This window comes from Narcine bancroftii, chromosome 2, assembly GCF_036971445.1.
Source record: "Narcine bancroftii isolate sNarBan1 chromosome 2, sNarBan1.hap1, whole genome shotgun sequence".
Lineage (NCBI taxonomy): Eukaryota > Metazoa > Chordata > Chondrichthyes > Torpediniformes > Narcinidae > Narcine > Narcine bancroftii.
Window position 1 is genome coordinate 247,054,454 of NC_091470.1, and position 23,878 is coordinate 247,078,331.

Here is a 23,878-nt window from a genome sequence, read left to right on the forward strand (position 1 = left end):
AACACTTTTCAGTGTATTGATCGTAGTTTTAGTTTTCACGCTGATTTTAATTTGCCTTCAAAATCATAGTTTCTGTGTGAAGGTACGATTATCACACTGCTGATACTTTAAGCTAATTCCTTCATTGAATATATTTTACTATTTTGTTAGTCTTATTTTTCCATAATTTGTAGTCGTGAACAGACGTTTTATACACATTTTACATGGATGGGTCATTTAAGTAACAAAACAGAATTCAAAATATATGTCCATTTCTATAATTCAAAATCTTGTGTCTTCCTCTGTGTAATCGTCCTCCCTATTCCTAAACCCTACTCCCACTGGAGAAATCCAAGCATGCAACCTTTAACTTGACCATCACTACCTATATTTCTCTTCTACCCTAACTTGAACCTCCAACCAGATTAGGACTACCTCCTCCACTGCTGTCCTTCATACACACTGATCACTTTCACCCAATCTTTGCTTCAAGTCCTATATGAACTCTTCTATTGACTGGTCTAGATACCATCCCTTTGTCCAGCTCTGAATTATCCTATGCTGGCAGAGCAAGCAACATAATGGCTCTCCTGGGCATTCAAGTTTCCAAACCCAGCTGTATTGCAAGCAATCAGTGTACTTTCCACAGTTTACCTACAGAAGTTTGATAAAGTACTTGACGACATGCTGAATCTTATAAAATAGAGTCAATGGTATGCATTTTTCACAGTTGCTTTTATATACTAGCCCCAGGAGATGTCCTCCAATTTGAGGACACACAGGAACTTGAAGCTACTAATCCTCTCCACTCCATCCTATCAATAAAGTCCTTCAGCCTTCCCCTTCCTAATGTATACAATCAACTCCTTTGTCTAGCCGTTGTTGAGAGAAAAATTTGGCATCATACATCTAGGTACTTGTTCTCCATTCTCCATTTTGATTCATCATTTCCCTTTATTTGGCCAACAACAGTGATATCATTGGTAAATTTTCAGATTCTGTTGGAGCTCAACCTGGATATGCAGATGCAGTATTGAGGTAATATAGTAGGAGCCTAAGTTCCCTTAAGGTTGATGGTCAATGGCAAGGTGATGTTGGTAATCCTCGCTCATCCAGGTCTGTCTATGAGTAGGGGGAATTCAAGATGGGATAATTAGATTTCACCTATAAATACTTTTTTTTAATTTTTTTTAAATTTTTCACACTATGAAGCAGACTGACCAAAATATATAGACATTTTTCTCTTGAATATATAGTGTCATTTTCTCCCCTTTTCCCCCCTCCCTTCCTTCCCTCCCTCACCTCCCCTCCCCATTTATTCAAAGTTCAAACTATATGATACATTAAACCCGTTAAACAATGTTGTCACTTAATTAAAATAAACAGGAAATTTGTGTCTTTTACTTTTACATACTGGGTCAGTTCATTTCATTGTCTTCTCCTGTCATTTTAGGTGGTGAAGGTCTGTGGTAGGATTTCTCTATTATGTTTCATGTATGGTTCCCATATTTGTTCATATATTGTGATATTGTGATGTTATTTCTTAAATTATATGTTATTTTTTTCCAGTGGAATACATTTATTTATTTCTATGTACCATTGCTGTATTCTCAGGTTGTCTTCTAATTTCCAGGTTGACAAAATAGATTTTTTTGCTATAGCTAGGGCTATCATAATAAATCTTTTTTGTGCTCCATCCAAATCGAGTCCAAGTTCTTTATTTCTTATATTACTTAGAAGGAAGATCTCTGGGTTTTTTTGGTATATTGCTTTTTGTGATTTTATTTAATTCTTGATTTAGATCTTCCCAAAAATTTTTCACTTTCTCACATGCCCAAATTGCATGTATTGTTGTTCCCGTTTCCTTCTTACAGCAAAAACATCTGTCTGATACTGTTGGGTCCCATTTATTTAACTTTTGGGGTGTGATGTATAACCTGTGTAACCAATTACATTGTATCATGCGTAACCTCGTGTTTATTGTATTTCTCATAGTTCCGGAGCATAGCTTTTCCCATGTTTCATTCTTTATGTTTAGATCTTTTTCCAATTTTTGTTTAGGTTTACAGCTTGTATCCTCATTCTCCTTTACTTGCAGTTTGATGTACATGTTTGTATAATTTTTTTAATTATCATTGTGTCTGTAATCACATATTCAAAATTGTTTCCTTCTGGTAACCTCAGCCTGCTTCCCAATTTGTCCTTCAAGTAGGTTTTCAGTTGGTGGTATGCAAACATTATATCGTGAATTATACCATATTTGTCCTTCATTTGTTCATAAGATAATAATTTATTTCCCGAAAAACAATTTTCTATTCTTTTGATCCCTTTTCTCTCCCATTCTCTAAAGGAAAGGTTATCTATTGTGAAAGGGATTAGTTGATTTTGTGTCAATATTAATTTTGGTAGTTGATAATTTATTTTATTCCTTTCTACATGAATCTTCTTCCAAATGTTGAGCAAATGGTGCAATACTGGTGAATTCCTATGTTGCACCAACTTTTCATCCCACTTATATAGTATATGTTCAGGTAACTTCTCCCCTATTTTATCTAGCTCTAATCTGGTCCAATCTGGTTTTTCCCTTGTTTGATAAAAATCTGATAGGTGTCTAATTGTGCTGCTCTATAATTGTGCTGCTCTATAATAATTCTTAAAGTTTGGTAGCTGTAAGCCCCCTTGTTTGTACCATTCTGTTAATTTATCTAGTGCTATCCTTGGTTTCCCCCCTTTCCATAAGAATTTCCTTATTATTTTCTTTAGCTCCTTGAATAATTTCTCTGTTAGGTGAATTGGTAATGATTGAAATAGGTATTGTATCCTTGAGAAGATGTTCATTTTAATACAGTTTATCCTTCCTATCAATGTTAGTGGTAAGTCTTTCCAGTGCTCTAAGTCGTCTTGTAATATTTTCATTAATAGCTGATAATTTAGTTTGTATAGATGGCCGAGATTATTATCTCGTTGTATACCTAGGTATCGAATTGCTTGTGTTTGCCATCTAAATGGTGATTCTTTCTTAAACTTTGTGAAATCCACATTATTCATTGGCATTGCTTCACTTTTATTTGCGTTGATCTTGTACCCCGATACTTCTCCATATTCCTTCAATTTCTTATGCAATTCTTTTATTGATATTTCTGATTCTGTTAAGCATATTATGATGTCATCTGCAAATAGACTGATTTTATATCCCTTCTCTTTTATTTTTATCACTCTTATTTTATTTTCTGTTCTTATCAGTTCTGCTAGTGGTTCTATAGCTAACGCGAACAGTGAGGGAGATAGTGGACATCCCTGCCTTCTTGATCTGCTTAATTTAAATTGGTTTGATATATATCCATTTACTGTCACTTTCACCAATGGTCCCTTATATAATGTTTTAATCCAATTAATATATTTCACTGGTGGGTTGAATTTTTGTAGTACTTTGAATAAATAATTCCATTCTACTCTGTCAAAGGCTTTCTCTGCGTCTAAAGCAACCGCCACTGTTGGAGTTTTGTTACCTTGTACTGCATGGATTAAGTTAATAAATTTACAGTTATTGTCTGTTGTTCGTCTTTTTTTAATAAATCCAATTTGATCTAGTTTTACTATTTTTGGTACACAGTCAGCCAATCTGTTTGCTAATAGTTTAGCTATTATCTTATAATCTGTGTTAAGTAGAGATATTGGTCTATACGATGCAGGTGTTAGTGGATCTTTCCCCGTCTTTGGTATTACTGTAATTATTGCTGTTTTGCATGAATCTGGTATGTTTTGTGTTTTTTCAATCTGGTTCATTACTTCCAGGAGAGGAGGAATTAATGTCTTTAAATGTTTTATAGAATTCTATTGGGAGTCCATCCTCTCCCGGCGTTTTATTGTTCGGTAGTTTTTTTTTTAATATTTCCTGTATTTCTTCTATTTCAAATGGTTTTATTAATTTATTTTGTTCCTCTGTTTGCAATTTTGGTAGTTCAATTTTAGTTAGAAATTCATCTATTTTGAATTATTTCCCTTCATTTTCAGTTGCTCGTAGAATTCCTTGAAGTTTTCGTTGATCTCCGTTGGGTTATATGTAATTTGTTTGTCCTTTTTTTTTCCTTGATGCCAATACCATTCTTTTAGTTTGTTCTGTCTTAAGCTGCCACACTAGTATTTTGTGTGTTTTTTCTCCTAGTTCATATTACTTCTGTTTTGTCTTCATTATTTTCTTCTCCACCTTATATGTTTGTAGTGTTTCATATTTTATTTTTTTGTCTGTTAATTCTCTTCTTTTAGTTGTATCTTCCTTTATTGCTAATTCTTTTTCTGTATTTATTATTTCCCTTTCCAACTGTTCTATTTCCCGATTGTAGTCCTTCTTCATCTTAGTTACATAACTTATTATCTGCCCTCTGATGAATGCTTTCATTGCATCCCATAGTATAAACTTATCTTTCACTGATTCCATATTTATTTCAAAGTACATTTTAATTTGTCGCTCAATGAATTCTCTAAAATCCTGTCTTTTAAGTAGCATGGAGTTTAATCTCCATCTATATATTCTCGGTGGGATGTCCTCCTGCTCTATTGTCAATAACAAGGGTGAGTGATCCGATAACAATCTAGCTTAATATTCCGTTTTCCTTTATATTCCGTTTTACTACAAATGTTTTCTTTTTTTTTTAAACTTTATTTAAGATTTTATAACATGAATAAAATAGAAAGTTACAGTAAAAAGATTAAACATAAGATAATAAAAATTACAATACTACATCAGCAGACTAAATAAACCAAAACCCCCCCCAAATTAGTACACAACATTAATGACCTAGCTTAAAGTTAGTCTAACCCCCCCCCCCAAAATAAAGAGTGAAAGAGTGATACTACAAATGTTTTCAAGTTCTGTTGCCCACACTGCTATTTCAAAAAGTTGTGATTAACATGCATGTTCTTGTCATTCTGAGTTGATTTACATCAATCAACCAATTCAAAGCAGTCACATCAAATGCCATCTCTTTCCTTACATCAGTGTTGTGTGTTTTTCTTTACTGGATTTTCGTGATGGTAACTGAGAATAGTGGAGATAGGTACTTGAATGTTAGCTTAAACGTAGTTGGTCCAATGATTATTTTCATTGCTTTATGACTCTTGGACACAGTGATGTCCTGAGCACAATGATCTCTGGGACTTTTATGAGCTTGCGAGCATATTCTGAGACCATTTGCTTTAGTGTATCGCAAACTTTCCCTGAGTGGTGATGGTGTTGGGAGATATTTGGTGAAAGTTTAATACATTGTTCCAATAGCAAGAACTGTACCTTGAGTGGAGTCAAAATGTAGGAAAATTACATATGATATTGGAGAGTTTTTCTCTTTGTAATCATGTTAAATATGGAACCTTTGGACAATATGATTATTTTCACCACAAATAGTTAAAGTCCCTGCAATGATAAATCAAATACTGCAACATAGAATCATTTTTTTTTCTTTACTGTTTATCATGAACTGCAACCAAATGATTTTCTTGAAACAATCATTTAAACAGTTTCCTTTTTGAATTTTTAATCCTTCTCTCACCATTTCAGAAAATATTTAGTTCCAATCCTATAGTCTGAACTAGAAAATGTGTGCTGATATAAAATAATTGATATTTATACTCATTGAGTACAATGACTGAAAGAAATTAGTGTAATTCTTAGTATCAAAACAATATAGGGTGAAATATCAAGATATACTTGTTTTCTGATAGATATTTAATAATGAGGATATTATTGGCAAACATGTTTGTTATTCAACTTCAATGCATTAAGATATTTGATGATTACTCGGTGGATTTGTTTCTTTTCACAACACAAGGCCAGAAGAAAAATTACAGTGTTTGGCTTGTGATTAATCTGAATGCTTATTTGTGACAACACTCAAAGTTCCAAAAGAATGTATGGAGCAGTATAAAAGCTGAGGTCATTGGGACTCATATAGTGTTGCTTGTCATACTGGAAACGAGCTTAATGTTGCTCATTTGGGGCTTTTACACTTAAAGAAACAACAGCAGGAAACTGATCTCCTGCCCTGCTATTTACCCACAAGGTTTGTTTTTAATCTACTAAATTAAGAAAGATCAGTTTTCTCACTTCTTTTGATAGCCCAGAAGAATATGACAACATTGAATGAATGAATGAATGAACAGACTAATTTTTGTTGTCATATACATGAGTACAATGATCACAAGTAATTAAAATCTAACTTGCTGTTGCATTCCAGGCACATAAAATACACTAACAACATTTAAGAATAATTATCACATAAGATACCATGAATAGGGGGGAAAAAAAGTGATTTACATGGACGGAAGAGAAAAAAAAATAGATAAATAAATATTCACAGTTAGCCAGTCATGCTTAAAATGTGTTGTGTCAGTTGTGCAGACAGATCTTTGTAGTCCTGAAGTATTGTAATATTTCAGGTGATAAATGGGAAGTCAGAAAGCCTGATAGCTGTTGGGGAATAAACTGTTCTTGAACTGAGAGATGCCGGATTTCAGGCTTCTCTACCTTCTGTCCCAATGTAGCAGAGAGAAGAGTGCGTGACCAGGGTGATGAAGTTCTTAGATGATATTGGCAGCCTTTTTCAGGCAGTGCCCATTACTGATGTCTTCAGTGGATGAGAGGTCAGTGCCTTGAGCTAAAGGTTTGCCCATTTCTACAGCCTCCTGCGTTTCTGGGCATTCAAGTTTCAAATTGATCAGGATGCAACCAGTCAGTATACTTTCCACAGTACACCTGTGAAAATTCGATACTGTATTCAATGACTTTTAAGTCTCTTCAAACTCCATAGAAAGTCAAAGTGTTGGAGTGCTTTCTTCATGGTCACCTCTATTTCTGGCCAACAATTGTGCTATCTTCAGTGAATTTATAGATTGTGTGGGAGTTATGCAATTGTGGATTTCGGGGAAATAGAGCAGAAGACTAAGCACACAGCCTTGAGCTATCCCTGTGTTGATGGACAGCAAGGAAGAATGATGATGTCAACCCCACTGATTGGGTTCTGCCAGTGAGGAAATCAGGGATCAGTTAAAAAGGCAGAAACAGAGTCTCAGATCCAAGAATTTGTTTATTAGGTTAAAGAATGCAAAGTGTATACCTCAAAATATCCCAGCCATCTTGACCCTCACAACTGTTCATACATTTTAAAACTTGTTTTTCACTGATATTTCCATTTACAGTGAGGAATCATTAACTTGAAATATTAACTCTTCATTTTTCAGAGATGTTCCTTGACCTGTCGAGTTTTTTTTAAAATAAATTCCATGAAACTTTCACACTGCATGTTGATGTCAGTTACCTACTGCAGGACTTTCATATTCCAAGTCACCCAAGATGACGATAACCCCCTTGGGGAACTCACTCCCTCTCAGGATACATGTGAGCAGGATTTGCTTTCACATACTTTGATGAGTTCAGCTTGAGTAACAGTTGATTTTCCACTTGATCACTTGCGCTTCAAATGTCAGCATGGGACAATGATGGGCTTTGATGGGCTTGGGAACAGCAGTAAAGGAGCCAACTCAGAGCCTACCATCTGCACATGATGTACGTCAGTGGTGAATTGAATGGGTATTTTTTAAGAGCAATAGAGAATATAAGGTAGCTGTCCTTAGGAGTGAGCTGGAACTCCCAGTTGCTAGGCATTTTAATTCCTTTCATCATTCTATTGCAGACACTTGTGTCCTTGACCTCATCCATTGCCAGGATGAGGCTAAATGTGAACTTGAGGAACAACATTTTATATTCCTCTTGAATAGTCTAGAACCTTATGCTATGAATGTTGGGTTTTCCAATTTTAATTTAACCCTGCCCCAATCCAATTCCACTTTACCTGCTCTTGTTCTCACTTTTCTCTTAACCTCCCTAATCGTCTCCTCCCTTATCTCTCCACCTCCCCATGTTAATGTGTCCTGTAACAACCCCACCCCTTTTTATTGCTTGCTGCATCCTCTTCCTACTTAAGCCTCAACAAGGGGCCTTGACTTAAAATGTTGAATGACCTTTTATCTCCATTGATGCTGCTTGATACGATGAGCCCCTCCAGCTTCTCACTGTCCACACTGAATTTACTGGCAAGTGGCTTAGCTATACTGTGCAGAGATCCCAGAGAATTCTGAAACAAGCAAATGTGGCATGCAATGTGGTATGCAATGACGTCTTGTCCTCTTGAAACACCAACCTAATGACGCATCTAAAACTGAGGTTATGTGAGTGGAGCCGGCCTTCAGTGTCAGTTTACATATTTTGAATAGGACAAATAGCTATTTGATCTGCTGCAAAACATTCGCTGGTACTTTGCAAGTGTGATTGGATGTTGAAATGGAATGTGGAAGTGGCAACAGTTCAAATTGCTACCATTTCTAAGCCAACTCTCCCTTCCCCTACTTGGCAGTCTAAACTCTACGTGCAGGTTCAAATTTTGGTTGATGAGTCTTCCCTTCCGTGGATGAGTATGTAGAATTCAAAACCCAAAGGTTGTCAGCCAAGATCTGCTCAGAGCTTGCCAAATCATGTTGAAGTGCAAGGTAAAATAAAAGTCAGGATTTGCTGATGTCATCACTCCTTGCGTTCATATCTGGTGTTTTAGAGTGAAGTCATAACATGTTTTAAATGGGAATCCCTGTCTCCATACATCTAGCTGTAACTTGGGAATTTGAGGTGCAAATTGATGAAAAAAAGTGGACCACTCCTTGGTGAAAACATCGGAGCAGCTCCCTGGAAATCTTGCACATTCCTGTGTATTTGACTTACTTGGTACACATTGCAGTTGTTGGGCATTCTTTTGTGATCCACAGTTGCTCAAAATGGCACACACAAACAGTGAAATGTTCCCCTACATCCATGACAGGAACAACACCGACTCCCAAAGACATTATATTTTTGTTGGTAACTGATCTTTTCTATTTCTTATAAGTCAGAGGTGACCTGTAGTTACAGTGGAATGGAGTCAAGGGCAAAACTGACAAGGATAGAGATATTGTTGAGTTTTTCAAGTGACTGCTGACTGCTTTTCCATCCTCAGTTAGTTCAAAGTTGGTTCTTAGTGTGGTTAGTGTTATGAGCCCAAAAGACCCCAAAACCCAGCAGCAATAAAAATTCACCAAGACAAATGATGACTTAAACAAAAGTTGCTTTTAATTATCTTTAAACATGAAAACAGGATCAAACTTTAACTTATTACTATTAATTTAACTTAACCCTCTAAGTGCACATATATATGTAATGTGTATATAAGTTCAAAAAAAGTTCTTTGATTCACAGTCCAATCTCACTTCTCACTCCTCCAAATTCAGACAATTCTTATACTGTGCATAGAATTTAACATTAATGAAGTTCACCAGGCTTTGGTGCTTGAAAGGTAAATGGTTACCGCTCAGTAAGATTCTTTTCAGTTTTCAGAGAGAGATTTGTTGTTCATTGGACACCCACAACTGATGCCTTCTGATCAGCCACTTCAGTGTCTTGCTGAAGAAACTTGCCCCCTCAGGGTTTTCCAGAGGATAACCTCTTTCTTTCAGGTCACCACAAAGTTCCTTTTTGTTTCCCTTATTTCAAGTAAAATATTATGCAGCCAGTCCTCTCCTCTTGTATGGACCACAAGGGCATTGACCAAGCTGAACTGGCTTCAAAATGGGAGTTTTCCACAAGCTTGCCAACTTGTCATTGAAGTGCCAGTTGGTGAAGTAGACAAAGATGATGTGGTCAAACATTAATCATGGCTTTTATTAGCAGAAACTCATGGTACAATAATGAAAGACAATAAATGCATATACAGTTATATCCAAGGGGAGTCTCCTTAACACTAGAGATAATGCACAGCCAATGTTAGTACAGTAAGGCTCACCAGAGGGGAGACAGGCAGCTTGGCAGACATTCACCGCAGTCTCCCCCTGGCAGAAGAAGGGTTAAAATCAAAAGGACAGCTGCTTGGAAAGACTGAAGCAAGCGATACATGGATACCATGTTTGGCCATGAGATACTCTAACAGCCAAAATACACCAGTATCTAGCAAGCAATCGGAATATAATGAGATGTTTTATGAATATGTCAGCCTATCAGGTTATTTACGAATTCTGGTGCTTCGTCTCAAAACAGGTGGCTCCTTTGCAACCTTGGGAACTGGTACAGGTCCTGGGTCTGTAGTGTGGGAAGGACTGACTTCTGGATCCGCACCAGAATCGCCAGCGTGAGGCAGTGGAGCCTCAGCATGGCCATCTGAAAGCTTACTAGGGGTCACAGGCTGGGGGGTTGAGTCCAAACTCTCAGGCTCCCTCTGAGTAGGGGTGTGAGGAAGGGGCGAACCAGGTGAGGCCAGATCTCTTAGGGGTACAGTGTCAGTACTCCCGTCTGGGAATGTAACATGAGCATAGTTGGGGGTTAGTATGCAGTAGCTGCATAGGACTAGGGGGTCTATTTTATGCGCCCGAGCGTGGCTCTTCAGCAGCACGGTTCCAGGTTCAGATAAACAGGCTGGCCAGTCTACCACAGTTCTTGATTTCCTAGGAAAGGCAAACATATGTTCATGAGATGTTTGATTTGTTGCAGTACACAATAAAGACCAAATAGAATGTAGTGCCTCAGGTAGCACCTCCTGCCATGGGTAACAGGGTAACCATGTGTTTTTAAAGCAAGATTAACAATCTTCCAGACTATAGCATTAGCCCTTTCAACCTGCCCATTGCCCTGTGGGTTGTAGCTCGTGGTACGGCTTGTGGCAATCCCCTTTTGTAGCAGGGCTCGCCGCAGTTCAGCGCTCATGAATGCTGAGCCTCTATCGGTATGAATGTAATTGGGAAAACCAAAAATGCTGAAAATTCTGTCAAATGACTTAATGACAGATGCTGACGAGATGTCAGGGCAGGGTATCGCAAAGGGAAACCTGAAATATTCATCAATTACAGTAAAGAAATATACATTTTTGTTGTTGGAAGGTAACGGCCCTTTAAAATCTAAGCTAATCCTCTCAAAAGGTTGGGATGCCTTGATGAGAGTGGCCTCCGGAGCTTTGAAGTATTGAGGTTTGCATTCTGCACAAACGGGACAGCTTTTAGTCAGTTTCCTGACTTGTTCCGGAGAGTAAGGAAGTTTGTTAGCCCTTATGTAGTGGAAGAATCTCGTGACTCCTGGGTGGCACAGTCTGCTATGGATCTCTTTTAGCCTCTCCAGTTGAGCACCAGCAGCAGATCGTGACAATGCGTCAGAGGGATCATTTAACATGCCAGGTCTATACTGGATCTCATAATTAGAAGTTGATAGTTCTATTCACCAGTGTGCCATCTTATCATTCTTGATTTTACTTTTGTGTTTAGTACTGAACATGTAGGCTACAGATTTCTGATCAGTGACAAGAGCAAATTTTCTGCCGGCTAGAAAGTGTCTCCAGTAGCGAACAGTTTCAATAATAGCCTGGGCTTCTTTTCCAATGGCAGGATGTTTAAGTTCAAGTCCGCATAACGTGCAGGAGAAGAATGCCACAAGTCTTCCCCTTTGATAAAGGGTTCCTGCCAAAGGACAATCTGAGGCATCAGTTTCCACTTGGAATGGGACATCCTCGTCAATGGACGAGAGTGCAGCTTTGGCAATATCAGCTTTAATTCTCTCGAAAGCCTTCAAGGCCATTGAAGAGAGAGGAAAAGATTTAGTGTCAAACAGAGGGCGTAGTCCCAAACCCATTTGCAGTAGTAGGAAAAGAATCCCATACACCTTTTAAGGGCTTTTGCTGAGTTTGGGGGTGTTAACTTCTTAAGGGGGGCCATTCTTTCCGGGTCGATGCGGATTTTGCCCTTGCGGACAATGTAGCCCAGAATTGGTAGCTCTGTCGCGTTGAACACACATTTGTCCTCGTTAAATGTAAGGTTGAGTTCTTTAGCTGTTGCTAAAAATTTCTTTAAGTTGTTGTCATGTTCAGCCTGTGTTTTCCCACAGATAGTAACATTATCCAGATAGGGAAACATACCCTGTAACTCATACTTCCTAACAATCTTATCCATTTCCCTCTGAAACACTGACACACCATTAGTGACTCCAAAAGGTACCCTTTTAAACTGGTATAACCCCCATCAGCCTCAAAGGCTGTATAGGGTTGTTCCTTTTTTAAATGGGGATTTGGTGGTCAGCTGCTTTGAGGTCGAGTAGTGGAGTACACTTTGTTTTGTGCTATCTGATTAATCATTTCATTGATGCGTGGCAGGGGATAGGCATCCAGGTTAGTGTAACGGTTGATTGTCTGGCTGTAGCAAGCTCACACCAAGACACAAGAGAAACTTGTCCGTGAACTACTCTTTGCAGACGATGCCGCTTTAGTTGCCCATTCAGAGCCAGCTCTTCAGCACTTGATGTCCTGTTTTGCGGAAACTGCCAAAATGTTTGGCCTGGAAGTCAGCCTGAAGAAAACTGAGGTCCTCCATCAGCCAGCTCCCCACCATGACTACCAGCCCCCCCACATCTCCATCGGGCACACAAAACTCAAAACGGTCAACCAGTTTACCTATCTCGGCTGCACCATTTCATCAGATGCAAGGATCGACAACGAGATAGACAACAGACTCGCCAAGGCAAATAGCGCCTTTGGAAGACTACACAAAAGAGTCTGGAAAAACAACCAACTGAAAAACCTCACAAAGATAAGCGTATACAGAGCCGTTGTCATACCCACACTCCTGTTCGGCTCTGAATCATGGGTCCTCTACCGGCATCACCTACGGCTCCTAGAACGCTTCCACCAGCGTTGTCTCCGCTCCATCCTCAACATTCATTGGAGCGCTTTCATCCCTAACGTCGAAATACTCGAGATGGCAGAGGTCGACAGCATCGAGTCCACGCTGCTGAAGATCCAGCTGCGCTGGGTGGGTCACGTCTCCAGAATGGAGGACCATCGCCTTCCCAAGATCGTGTTATATGGCGAGCTCTCCACTGGCTACCGTGACAGAGGTGCACCAAAGAAAAGGTACAAGGACTGCCTAAAGAAATCTCTTGGTGCCTGCCACATTGACCACCGCCAGTGGGCTGATATCGCCTCAAATCGTGCATCTTGGTGCCTCACAGTTTGGCGGGCAGCAACCTCCTTTGAAGAAGACCGCAGAGCCCACCTCACTGACAAAAGGCAAAGGAGGAAAAACCCAACACCCAACCCCAACCAACCAATTTTCCCCTGCAACCGCTGCAACCGTGTCTGCCTGTCCCGCATCGGACTTGTCAGCCACAAACGAGCTGCAGCTGACATGGACATTTACCCCCTCCATAAATCTTCGTCCGCGAAGCCAAGCCAAAGAAAAAGAAAGAGCCAATAGCCAGTTGTTTCTTAGTGTGATTTTTCACAACTACCACCTGGGCTTGCCACGGACTCTTACTGGGTTCAATTACTCCCTCGTTAAGCAATCTCTGGGTCTCAGCTTTGATAAAATCACGATCCTCTTTGTTGTAAGAACAGCTCTTAGTGGCAATCGGCAGACACTCGGGGGATAAATCACTGAAAAGGGAGGGAGCTTTGATCTTTAATGTGGACAGACTACAGTAACTAGTGCGGGGGATGGTAAGTGTTGGTAGTGGTCCACTGAAATTTAACACTACACTGTTCATCTGAGATTGAATATCTAACCCCAGTTCCACAGGGGCACCGAGCTCCGGCATAATAAAGAGCCACGCATCAGCCAGGCAATGTCCCTGAAAATTTAAAATAACTTTACACTTGTCCCGTACAGTTTTTGTAAGTTCACTACAAGCCATCGATATCTTTCGGTTCGCTGCATATCTCCACAAATTTAAGGTTCTGGCAACTCTCATGGATGTAGCTGTCAGCACTCCCCGACAATCAAGAGTCTCAACATTCACCTCCCCCTTCATAGTCGACCGTTCCAGTCAGTAACATCCTCCAAGCTTTGGAGTCAATTGTGCTATCACAGGAGATCTCACCTCGCCATCACTTGAAGTCGATTCAGCCTGCTCGTCTGAAGAATCCCCCTTTTTACAGTTGTCTTCCAATCCTGCAGCTCCAGGACGCATTTTCTTGGTGCTTCTCTTCTTCTTCTTATCAGTGGGAGAACTTTTCACCTTACACGCTTTAGCAAAGTGGCCGAGTTTCCCACAATAGCTGCAGGTAGCAAATCGAGCCAGGCACTTCTGTCTGGGGTTCCAGCTCTTATCACAGAAGTAGCATTTTTAAGGAGTTCCCCTTTTTCTTTCCTTCAGGGTTCCAGCACTCCTGGATGTTTCCTTTTTGGTTTCTATCATTTCACTGGACTGCGTGGCACTTCTCAGTGTTTTGGTTAGAGTGACTGTCCGGTTGTAGGTTAAGGGCTCTGTCTCCAGCAGCCTCTGTCAGATGTAACTGGAGTCAATCCTGTTGACTAAAGCATCCAGCTTCAAGGCATTGCGGTGTTGTTGCACTTTGTCTGCCCTGATTCATTTGCTAGTGAGCCGAGAGCCAGTGCATAGGCAGCATCACTTCCCTGGGTTTCTGGCGTCTAGTCAGCAACTGGTGTCGAGCAAGCATCACATTCCGTGGCGCTGCATAGTGAGCAGTTAGACATTCCCGGGCTATTGCCAGAGTGGTAGCTCCTTGCTTTTCGGTGAAAGGGACCTTACCCAGCAGAGAGTTCAGGTGGCCCCACTGAATCACCTCATCGACCACATTGTTTCGAGTCATGTAGTAATCGAAACAAGCAATCCAGTGGTTGAAGATTTCTCTGGCCCTCAGGGCAGACTGGTCAATTATCAGCTGCTCAGGCTTGAGTTCTGCATCCATTTCCGCTAATAAAATTGAAGTGCCAGTTGATGAAGTAGACAAAGACGATGTGGTCAAACAATAATCATGGCTTTTATTAGCAGAAACTCATGGTACAATAATGAAAGACAAGATATGCATATACAGTTATATTCAAGGGGAGTGTCCTTAACACTAGAGATAATGCACAGCCAATATTAGTACAGTTAGGCTCACCAGAGGGGAGACAGGCAGCTTGGCAAACATTCACCACAGTCACCCACACACACACACACACACACACACACACACACACACACACACACACACACACACACACACACACACACACACACACACTCTCAGAGAAAACCACACGACCCTCTTAGAATAGCCAACTGCACTCAGACAGACTGCGGCTTCGGACCTAATCTTCTGAGTTTATTCATCTGTTGCTTTCCAAAACAACAATCCATTACTCCACAGCATGTCCAATTATTGCCTACTTGTGAAGTCCTTATAGGCATTCTTCAAAGTTTGTGCAAAGGCACTCAGAGCCTCAACTGTCTGGCTTGAGCAGAGCTCTGGCATTTTAAATGAGGTCTGTTTTGAAGTGTTTGTATATGACCTACACTAAAAAAAACCTGCCATAATTTATCTCCTTTTAAAACATATCTATATACAATATGACATATAACATAATCTGTCACATTAGACCTTGGGTATTTGGGCCATAGATTTGAGAAGGATGTAGAATAAGTGCATGTCACTCGCATTTACAAGTTTCTGGTTCTCCTGTGCTTTTTCCAACTTTTTTTAGGTCACAGATTTTCTGTTGGACTTCAGTCTTCAGGTGATAATCCAACTGTTCCTGCAGGCATGCTAGAATTGTTACTAATTGATGGTGCAAAAAAATCCATGTAAACAAAGAACTGTAAACAGATAATGAATGTAAACGAATAGACAGTGCAATACAGAAAGAATAAAAAATAAAATCAATAAAGTGCACAAGAAAGAGTCCTTAAATGAATCTGTGATTGAATTTGTTGAGGAGTCTGATGGTGGAGGGGTAGCAGCTGTTTCTGAACCTAGTTGTGCGAGTCTTGTGGCACCTAGACCTCTTTCCTTATGGCAGAGTGTCCAAATCTCCTGAATCTCCTAGTCATTCCTATCAAAGCAAACCTTTTGTTTTCTTTGAGTGAAGAAAACAAAGTCTGGCTAATTGGCAAGTCTGGCTAATTGGCAGAATTATGTTGGACGTCAGAGCACAAATGAAAAATAATATGCAAAAAAGCCAATAGCTGGGATTTTGACCTTGGAGCATATCATGTAATGCAAGTAGTGTAAAACCCCTGTTATTGAAAATTCAAGCAACTGGCAAAAAAAACAGAAAATAAATAAGTAAAAAATACAGGTTTAAAATTGTTGCTCCTCTCTGTTAGTTCACCAATCGTGCAATATGCAATCTCAAGTATCCAGAAAATTCACTTATCTGGCATCTACGAATCCCCCATAGGTGCCAAATATCAGGAGGTTTTACTGTCTGTAATCATCTGACTTGCAAATCTCAGCAGATAATTACAGTTTATATGCAGGCAAATCCTGCCCACAGTGGTCTACAAGCAGAGGATAAAATTGCTCGAAATGTAAGTGCACATCAATTTCCTGGAGTTTGTTGCAACATCACGTGGAGGCAGATTTTTGCAGCCATGTCAGCTGCTAACTAGATGCAGGGTGGCTGTTGAAGACACCACCGCCATCAGCATTTTTTAAATTTTTTTTTTTGCTGAACTATTTTAGAATACTTACAGAGATATTTGCAGAATATCATACTCAGTAGCACCAAAAATACTGAAGACATTGACCTTTGCCTTTCTTTCCAAGGCTGGCTATTGCATTAGCTTTTCTTGTAATGTTGAAATAAAGACTGAAAACGAACAAGTCAGGCTTCACCTGAGGGAAGGGATACAGAGTAAACATTTCAGGTTGAAGACCCTTTGGATTAGAAAGGAGACACAAGATTTTTAAGCTGCAGGGAAGACATGGGGAATGTCTTTGGTTGGGTAAAACTGGGGTGACTATGGATTAAGCTGTAAATATCCAGTCAAAGAGTGAATGGAGCTGTCAGACAAAAAAAAACATGGACAATAGTGCAGGTCAGAAAGATGTGTTTAGCAGGTCAGACTGGATGTGTTCTTCAGTCTCAGAGGATTAAAAAATGGGAGGAAAAGAAGGCTGATGCAGGCTGAAATCAAGTTACCTGAAGCTGTGGAATTCAATATTGTCCAGAAGGTTACAATATGCCCAGGTGGAAGGTGGTGTGCTTCACAAGTTTCCATTAGCTTCACTGCAACAAAACAGGAGGCCACAGACCAATTGATTGCATTGTGAGTGGGATGGAGAATTGAAGTGGCAGGCAACAGGAAACTCAGGGTCATTCCTCCAGACTGAATGCACATGCTCTGCAAACCAATTGCCCAATCTACATCAACCTTACTCCAATCAGAATCGTTCAGACTCTTATGGATAATTATGCAGTAATTTCGGACCCACATTGAATGTGAGCTGATGCAAAGTGGAATTGCACTGTAAAAATATTTGTGTTAATGTATTCACAGTCGGATTAGATCAAGTTGGGTTTATTTTTAACCATCTTCCTTAATATGAAGGAGTAAGAGCGAAGGTTTGACAAGGCCGTGAACAAAATTTGTGGTTTTGGTGGGGTCTGTAAAACTGCAGATTTTTTGAGCTGATGGCCTCAAAAACATGCAGTCTGCTTTGTTTATGAGCCTGTCTATACCAGAACTTAAAGTTAGGTCTCCATTATTTGTAAACAACCATTTGTCTATTTTCAAAGAAAATGCCATTTTTGATTAAAAAAGAGAAATCTTCAGCCTTGATCTGATCTGGTAGAAATATATGAACATGAAAGTTTGATAACTTAATTTCACAGACATATGCCCAAAATTAAGATACAAAGCAACTGTGCAGAATGCTATCAGATTACCTGTACTTTATGCAAACTCCATTGGAAATATTTTAGTGAACAATTATTTTCTGGTTGTGCAATGATTTATTATCCATTAATATTAGCCAATTGAATGAGTTATATGCTGTCTGTTACTAAATCTTCCGATCCTTCCATTTGCAGGCTGTCTCATCTTCCAGCTGAGATTTTTTTGGTGCACCTGACCCCTTGAATGGCAAGTGGCCTCATGCAGACTGAGATTCCAGGAAAGAATGGGTTCTCTGGATTTGTCTAGGATGGGAGAGGGGAAAGATATTGAGGTTAGAAGACAAGCAAAGAAACAGGAGTAGACCATTTAGGTTAATATCCTAAAATATATAGAGTATTTTTAAATTTTCATAATTAATTGACATGTCAAATACCGATCTATTTAAAGGAAGATGGTACAATCCTTATTTTAGACCAAATATGAACAAAATAATTAAGGAATAGAATGATCCCTGCCTTTCATATTTCTTAACATCTTATCTTTATTTGGTTTTACAAAAGAATTTGTCAATAACTATTGGCATAATCTGTCATTCAGTATAGTTTGCAGACAATGAACCTTCAGAAATAAAATTCATCATCACTTGTTGTTTCACATATGATAAAACTAAGAGAGTTGACTCCTTGATACATTAGACATCCTGATTAGAAACAAAATGGTCATCAAGATTAGCTTCTAGCGGGTAGTTGGTTAATCACTTAATAGTACGCAGTCACAGCAGGTAGCAAGTAATCCAACTGCCTCATAGTTTCAGCAACACTTGTCTGATTCTGATCTAGGTTAATCCATTTTTCTAAATTACCCAAAGTGGAGGTCATGGGCACATAAGGGAGTAAAATTCATGGAGGTACACAGAAGGTTGAGCAGCATCAGTGGGAGAAAAGGAAAATCAACCTTTTGAGCCAGAATCATTTATCTAGACTGAGTGCAGAGTGGTGATATGTAGAATAATGATGAAAGGATAGAAGAGGTTCGACAGGGATCAATAGAAGATTGGTGAAGCAGGGAGGGGTGAAGAATGACTAACAGATGAGGATGTGAGGGGTGGAGTCGTGAGATAGAACTAGTAGATTAGCTGGGGAGGGAGAGAGAGAGAAAACAAAAAAAGGGGGGTCAGGGGAGGAAGATGAGTCAGTGAATCCGGAGGTGACGAGATGTACCACCTAACTTTCGTGGGACACCATGTGTGTATCCCCATGTCTATTTGATCCACAACCTTCTGCAGGGCCCTACCATGTAAGTCCTACCCTGCTCTTCTACCAAAGTACAACACTTCACACTTGTGTGAGCTAAATTTAATTCACCATTTTTTGCCCCACTTTCCCAGTTCAACAAGCTCCTGTTGAAATACTTCTTCGCTGTCCACTGTACCACCAATTGCACTGTCATCTGCAAACTTACTAATATTTAAATCATCAACCAAGTCATCAATATAGATTAACCATTCTCATTGGGGGTGGTACATCCCCCTGGGGGCCACAGTGCATTTAAGGGGGAGAAATCACAGACAAATTATAAAATATCTTTGTTTTTTATGTAGTCGATAGGAGAGCAGTATGGAAGAAACCAACCAAATGACTGCTTCACAGGGAAGGGAGCCTATACACTTTGAGCAGAATCCTAAAGGTGGGGGGAGGGGGGTGATAGCAAAAAAAAGGTTGAGAATGGCTAATACAGATGCCAAATAATTTAACAGTGAAATTTAAGGTGTCAAGTGCCTTTCTTCATATAGCTACACTGGGGAAAGGATCCAGATAATAAGTGTGAGAATTTATAGTGAGAAAAAGCCTTCCCTTCTAAGTTCCCACAGCAACTAATCTTGGATTGTTCTAATGCATTAGGCTCCAAGCATCTTACAGTATATTATAGTGAATGGACTGAAGGGGAAAAACACTCCAATAATCAGCATCCCACTTTGCACAACCTGTCTTGAATGATTGTTAGAGATTATTCATCCCGGCTCCAGGCCACTGCTGACGGAGATTTTCAAGAGTAGCATCCTCGGCCCAACCACCTTAAGCTGCTTCTTTCATTTTTTTTTCTTTCTACTGCAAGGTTAGAAGTGCAGAGGTTCGCTTACAATAGCATAATGTTGAATTGCATTTGCAACCATTCAGGTGATGAAACAGCTCATGTTTGCATGCAGCAAGACCTAACTCAGATTTTCTGTAGACAAATATAGGATGATTTGCTTGGATAACAAGCAATTCGAAGATTGTGACAATAAACAAGTCAGTTCAATTTGGTATCACAAGTGAACTGAAAGTGGATAAGAAAACACAAAGCTGTGTTCCAAGTTGTAAGATATTTGCTACTGAATTCACAGCTTCATGTTCTTTCTAACTCATAGCTGTTGTCCTGTGATGTCATGCTTTATTGTAATGGTGTTGTTATGCCCTGTTATGATCTTTTTCCAAGGCAGAGAAAGTGACTGGAAATTGGACAAAGAAGGCTTCACTTCTGTGTAACCAGGGTATTTTTACTGAATGCATGGGATGGTGTCAGTTAAAGTAGGCATTAACAACTCCATTCTGAAGTACAAGAACACTGACACTGCCAGTCAACTACCAATTAGTCGAACACCAACACCAGAGGAGAATGTCATTAAAAAAAATTGTGAATGGTATTCTAATCACAGCCCAGCAACTTGTTTCATGATGAGATATGATTCACCCTTGTGTGGGAAGATGAACACATCTATTGTGGATGTGAAGGAAAATGTGTGACATTGTTGTGATTCTCTGGAGTAGTTCTTTATAGATCCAGACTTGTTATTCCAAAATAAGGAAGAACAACTATTCTGCAAGAGCAGTGATTGCATGAAGAATACTCAGGTGTATATTGTACCAAACAAGTTTCCAAAGTTTTGTCCAGTGGCTGAGAATTGGCAACCAGTTGAAGAATGTGACAGAATGTCAATTGTGTCAAGAACAATCCACCGGACACTTATTTCATGACCAAAGCTGCAGGTCACCTGATGGAAATGTTGATCATTGCAAATGCACATACCAAGTGGATGTAATTTGTTTTCTTATAGACATCTGGAATTCACACTTTCAAAATTGGAAATGAACTTCCCTCCCCATTGTCTTCCAGAGTTAACTTGTGAAAGGTAATGGAAGCAATTTCACTAATGCTGATCGTCTCAGCAAGAATGGGACCAACCAGGTGAAAATCAAATGGTTTGGTGGAAGGGGCTGTGAAATTGTAAAAGATGAACTGAAAATTATGACAAAAGGCGCAAAGAGACAAAAGTTGTTTGCTTTCTGTTCCATTACGTTCGATTAGAGGGTGATCAGCTGCTAAGTTACAGATGGTTAAATGTGTCAGAATATTGTCTGATTTGGTGAAGTCACAACTTCACCATACCATGTGTTGTAATAGGCAAACCAAAAGAAAGACATGGTACCACAGTTCATGGTTGCATTTTCAAAGTAGATGATCATGTATTTGTACTATTTGATACACAAGGAATTTGTTTAACTGGACACATTGATTTCAATCAGCTGGACTCATTTTGACTAACCTGGATGACAGTTGCATGTCAAAGGATCAAGACTACATTGCCTATTACAGGTGCATGTGCTGGTTTCAAAAATATCCTCAACTTCTGTTGTACTCAACATGAGATGCTTCCATCCTCTGGTGTTGTTCCAGTGCATGCTCAGCTGCACCATTCTCAATGAATGAGAAAGCCTCAAGATCATTTAAATTTATAAATAGAGAATGTATTCATTATGATAAGCAGAATAGCTCGTGTTGTGCAATGATTATGATGAACACACTGTGTAACTGCTAGTAGTGTCTAATACAAATGTATTGAATGGACTGGCCCACCCCTGTACCTGTGACTCCTCCCCTGAGAATTCCCATTGGGGACGTTGTGCTCAAATCCCTCCCTCAGTACCTGCCTTGGAACCAGGCCAGCAACATGTGAGATGTGTCTCCAGTTTATGGTTATTAAAGCCTATTTATCCTGACTTCTAGTCTAATGCAAGTCATTGATAGCGTATCACACACCCAGTTAGTGCACCCACAGGGTCTGCAGTTAATGATTTTACAGTTCTGTTATACGGATGCATTTTGTTTGTTGTTTTTTTTGAACTCATGTCAACAATTACCAAAATTGAATGGAGAGAAGGCCCCAGGCATTAGGATGTGTTGTTGGACTTGAAATAGCAGACGGCTATTTAAACAAACTTAAAAAGATGGTTCCTCACAAAGTTTGCACAAAGTAGCCCCTCTCGTGATGAATCAATGCGATTGCTATTGACTCTAAATTAGTTTGGATCGATTAAATGGTGTCTTAATCATAATGAGCTTTCTTGGACTTAAGTGAAGCAGCATTTTTTGAACCCAAGGCTATCAATTTTTGAAATTCTGTATTTCACCAACTGTGAATGAATATGTTCAAAGCTGAGATCATCAGATGTTTGGATTTTCAGTGTCAAAGGATATGGGAATCAGATGTACAAGTGGTTGAGAGGCCCAGGATCAGCCATACATATTTATTGGCGGTGCAGGCGTACTCTCTTTTCTATTGCTTATGTTCCTAAGTACTAACCCTAACCCTAATTTATGAGTAATCTTTTTTTTTAACAAAAAAAATAAAGAGAAGTATTTACTTGTTACCTTGGAGTAGCATTATTAGTTTATTTTGAAGAGAACCAGGTGGAATTTACCCCACCAACCACCAGAATTTAACTCCAGATAGGGTAAACCTTCACCACAAAAGGGCTGAGACATAATTGGGTGCAATTGCAACTTCCACTATCATCTTAGTTGGAATATGTTTATATTTATCCTCTTTATCAGCACCAGATCTTAATCCCAGTTGTTTTCCTTTCTTCATATGCCTTTTTCCTACAATATCCTGACCTGTTATTAGTTCCATGTTAATAAGAGTGCGATATCCTTCAAACAAGTTCACCTTATTTAGAATCCTTTTATCATGAATTAATGACATTTTTGATCAGATTTATACATTTATTAGATATATGTTTTTAAATGTGTGCTCTTTATGTTATTTATGATGAGTGTTTAGGGTTGTGTATGCATTCAGGGAGCACTGGTGATCAGAATCAAAACTGGAGCTATGAGCTGACAGCAGGACCTACCTGTCCACTTGCCATCATGTGGTTTATTTCAGTCATTTGGCAAACACTTTTCTCACCCACTTGACACATTAAACCTGTTTTTTTTCCCTCATTCTTTCCACCATTTTCTATTTTTATTTCATATTTTCAGCATCTGCGGCTTTTTTACTTTTAGTTTACTACTGAATTTATGGCCACTTTTCCAAAAAGTCCACCATGAAGCTTATCAATGGCTGACTGATATGTTGACTGCTTTTCTCTCCACAGGTTCTGCATAACCTATTAAGCGTCTCCAGCATTTTCTATGATTATTATTGAACATGTCTTTTTCCTTTACGTTTAAACCTAGTCTTTCTTTCCTGACAATAAATGTGTAGTTTTACCATGTTGAGTCTTGAGGTTCTAGCTTCTAGCTCCAGTTCAAGAACTTCAGTACAAAATCTCAGCTCAAGTGCTGAAGAGTGGTAAGGGCCACCTTTCAGATGAATGATTAAATAAAAAAGTCCATATCTCTCAATAACCATATAACAATATAACAATTACAGCGCGGAAACAGGCCACCTTGACCTTTCTAGTCCACACCGAACCAAGTACTCTCCTCTAGTCCCACCTACCTACACCCTGCCCATAACCCATCCATAAACCTATCCAATTTTTCTGTAAATGACAAAATGGACCGTTGCCACTAGTTCTCCCGGAAGCTCATTCCAAACAGCCACCACTCTCTGTGAAGAAGTTCCCCCCTCATGTTACTTCTAAACATTTTCCCCTTAACTCTTAATTCATGACCTCTTGTTTCAATCTCTCCAACCATCAAGGGAAAAAAGCCTATCCACAACAACTCTCTCTATCCCCTTCATAATCTTAAATACCTCAATCAAATCCCCCCACCCCCCTCAACCTTCTACACGCCGAGAATAAAGACCTAATCTGCTCAATCTTTCTTTGTAATCTGGATTCTGAAACCTAGGTAACATTTTCATAAATCTTCTCTGCACTCTCTCCACTTTGTTGATATCCTTCCTATAATTCAGTGACCAGAACTGCACACAGTTTTCCAAGGTGTTAAAGA

The 23,878-nt window shown here is 39.3% G+C and overlaps 1 protein-coding gene across 4 annotated transcripts in view; it reads left to right on the forward strand.

Moving 5' to 3' along the window:
- Positions 1–23,878, forward strand: part of arpp21 (cAMP-regulated phosphoprotein, 21) — a 338,413-nt gene that overhangs the window by 295,748 nt on the left and 18,787 nt on the right. The window lies entirely within an intron of this gene.